We start from the raw sequence: 4,029 nt of genomic DNA on the forward strand, positions 1-4,029 counted from the left end.
AAGCGCAAGAATCAAGGCAGGTTCAACTCCAACTTCCTTTCCACTCGGACCACGATCCATTCGGGGGCTCATGACGACGCCATAGACCTAGGGTAGGGTCATAGGCCTGACCTATACACCCTACCCAAGGTCACTACCCTAGAAGCAAAGACATTCAAAGCACAACAGGAAGTAACAACTGAAGCCACCGAGTGCAATCCACTCGACCAGTCACCCCACTCGGATATCCCCACTTCACTCGACCTGGATGGAGTCATTCGACCATACAGGAATCCACTCGGAGCACACAAGACATCGAGTCACTCAGTAGGACAATGGTCAAGCGTTCACTCCGTAGTCTTCAAGATCATTGAATACACTTTATAGCTGGCGTTATTAGTAATGCCCTGCCTTAATGTACATTGAACCCCTGTAACGGAGGTGGGCTGGGGTCCTGGCGCACTCTATATAAGCCACCCCCTTCCTCTGGGACAAGGGTTTGCACCCCTTGTAACACACACCCATATTCCAGTCGACCGCCTCAGGGCACCGAGACATAGGGCTTTTCCCTCCTCCGAGAGGGGCCTGAACTCGTAAACTCGTGTGTACAATCTCGCCGTAGCTAGGGCTTTGCCTCCTCATACATACCCCCTATTCTTACTGTCAGACTTTGTACCACGACATCATGTTCATCCACGCCCAACCGGCTCAGTCGATCGGGGTCCTGTTCATCCAGCGGCAACACCATGGGGTCCTGTTCATCCAACCTCCCACCGGGAACTATTCATTCAACCCCCCTCCCCCCAACAACGCTCACTGTTCATCAAGGGAAGGAGGCAGCAGGTTCGATTGGCTTTAGTTAGCAATAGTAGCGAACGAAGGAATCGCTCGATCGGGTTCAGTTAACAGCCATCGATCGATCGCTCGGGTTCAGTAATGCATAGCCTGCAGTGCAATCGCTCGGGTTCAGTTAGGCGAATGCCTCGCTTGGGTTCAATTAGAGCCCAACGCCTTGCACCCACGCGCGTATGTGTACGATAGAAACACGCATCGCTCGGCCCCGACCACCCATCGTAACCGGGTACTCCCCGATATTTTCCGTGCCCTCGCTTCTACCATGGTTTTTTCTGTCATGGACGGCCCAAAGAATGTCATGCAGCTGTGTCTCTAGCCCGCCCAGGACGAAAAGCCCATTTTCTGTCATGATTTTTGGTCATAGAAGTAGGAGCCCACCACATCTATGATGATACCGGGTTTTGTCATAATTATCGTCATAGAAGTGTCATAAGCATGACAGGAAAAAAATTCATTCGGCCCAAAATGTCATGGATGTGTCTTTTTTTGTAGTGTGGTCTATATCTAGATACTTAACATAGTAACAACTATCACATTTTAATAGGCTAACATCCAACAACCATATGGTCCATATCTACATACTTAACATAGTAACAACTAGCACATTTTAAGAGGCTGAGGGCCAACAACCACAACTATCCGCTGGAAGCAGCTTCATCACGGCGACTCGACATCTCATCAATGAAAAGGAAGAGCCCTCCTGTGCCTTGATAGAGCATGAGTAAAACAGTGTCTCCAATTTTCTAATATGGATGCATTGCCACGACAAGCGAGAACTTGTTAATTTGAATGGTTCCATTTCTGCGGAAAATGCAGTAGCTTGCAATCACTTTGGCGTTATTAGCAGGCACAAGTGTAATTCGACCACGCCGGGAAATCTAACCAGGAAACTACTACAGCGGGCAATTTCTATTGAAATGTAGAATAAAAACCAATTGTAACATATGGTTGAAGATATATATAGTTTATGAGCATCAACATTAAAATAAGACTTTTTACCAGCATTTTGTGCACACAATTGGTCTTGTTCATTGTGTGCACCATAGGTATAATTAATCCCATCCAAAATCCTGCATTCATACGCTGTGCTATCTCTGTCAGATTATCAACAAAGTTTATGACATGCTTCAAGTCCTTCCAGTGAAATTTGGTACGCTTAGTAACATACAGATCATTCACTATGCATCCAACATATCCTGCTTAAAAGGTGGAAAGGTATTATTTATTCCGAACATGGCAGAAGAATATATAGTGTGCATAATTTGGTAAACAGAATTTGTTATTGCCTAGGAATGGAGTTAGAAAATGAAATCACAATTGGTTGCTTAAATAGTGATCAATTAGTCAGAACAAATACCCCAATTTTGCTAAGTAATATGACAACATGGAGAAAGTTTAAAGGACACTAACCTCGATCAAACTTTGATCGGCTGATGATGTTGGGGAAGTAAATATCCATGTTAGTTAGACCAGGCTCTGGTGGACGCACTAGAATTTTATTGCCAGCTTTCAGTTCATAACACTTAGACATTTTTCTCCAAATGTCCGCATTAAAATAGGAGTGACCATCTTTATCAAGTTTTACGCTAACCGTCATTGTATGTCCATGTTGTGTTGTCAATATGACATCCCGGCAGTCATCAACAAAGTAAAGCTCAAGATTTCCTTCTACTCATGTTCTTGCAAAGCAAGGGATGTGCTACTTGAAATGAAAATTAAGATCATAAATTAGATATTGAAATAACAGAGCAAAATGCAAATGTGAGAGTAACTGATAGAACTAGATGAAAGCAAAGTAGAAAAATATATAATTAAAAATAGATAATGTAACAAATATTTGATGCAAATATATAGATAATGTAGCAACAGACGGTATATGTTCACATATTCAGGCCATGCCGACCGTGGTAGGTTGAGATTGAACATACCGAGCGTTCCCTGAAGTCATCTAGAATGGTGAGATAGAACTTCATTTCCGACTGGCCGCCACCACACTTGCCCGATTTGTGCTCGCATTGTGGACACATGAATGAACACCCATGAATCAGCTAGAATAAAAATGATTCCAGGCGATTTCCGCCGGTTGACTAATAGCGATGGACGGACTGTGATAAGAGATGAGTGAATGTTTTGCTAAGTTGATTACCTTCTCCATGAGAAAAATCCCTGGGCCGATCCCGCAGAAAACCCCAATCGACCAGAGTCTAGAATGTCAGTGCAGATAGTCGGTGGTAAGCGGTAGGGGCGAAATCCCGTGCCGTTTGGAGCGCGACCTCCGCCCGCAGACAACAACACCGTCGAGCTTAGGGTGGCCGCCGCAATAGAAGTTGATGAGGTGCAGAGTTGCGGAGGAGTCCACGGCGAGTGGGTGGGGACGAAAGGGGCGAGGTTTTCTTTTTCCTTTTGCATGTGAGTGAATACATACGGTTCACAGAGGCGACGGAGATGAATTGTGTGCGATAGTAAATCACCGAGATTGAATGGGGATCCAAATTTTCTTTGTCCTTTGTCCATGAGTTTTTTTCTATGATGAACATAAACCCTGCTAATCACCGTGTTCAAATTTGGCACTTTTCCGGGTTCATTTACATTATTTAGGGGATTATGTGCAGTTTCTAGGCATTAATGCACATAATTCAAATTCAAACAATCGGAAAAGGTGCACGAGAATGGTCTGGAAAACCATGGTCGTGCTATTTAGTAATTTCTCATGCCTTTTACAAGGAATGGGCAGATATTTCAAGAAAATGTGTGGGTTCACCATGCCCTCGTAAAAAAATTGCGAATGTTTGTCTTATGTCGTCATGCACATAATTCCTAAATCGAACCATCACCTAGGAAAATTCATGGTTTCGAGGGGAATCAGCAAGATTGAAGGGGCCGGGAATCCAAATTTCCTTCCTAGCTTGTCATTCAGTTTTTTCTACAATCAAGATACCCCCTCGAATGCAATGTGCTCAAATTTGGCATTTTTCGGGCTCATTTACCATATTAGGGATTATATTCATTTTCTAGGCATTAATCCACATAATTCAAATTCAAACAATATGTGCATGAAAAGGTGCACATGAACGGTCTAAAAAAACCATACTCGTGGTATTTAGTAAATTCTCAATCCTTTTACAGGGAATGGGCAGAGATTTCAAGGGAATGCGTGACAATAGTCAACCAAAACGCGTCATTTACTGGGTTAGC

This window comes from Triticum dicoccoides, chromosome 6B (genome assembly GCF_002162155.2).
Source record: "Triticum dicoccoides isolate Atlit2015 ecotype Zavitan chromosome 6B, WEW_v2.0, whole genome shotgun sequence".
NCBI classification, from domain to species: Eukaryota; Viridiplantae; Streptophyta; class Magnoliopsida; order Poales; family Poaceae; genus Triticum; species Triticum dicoccoides.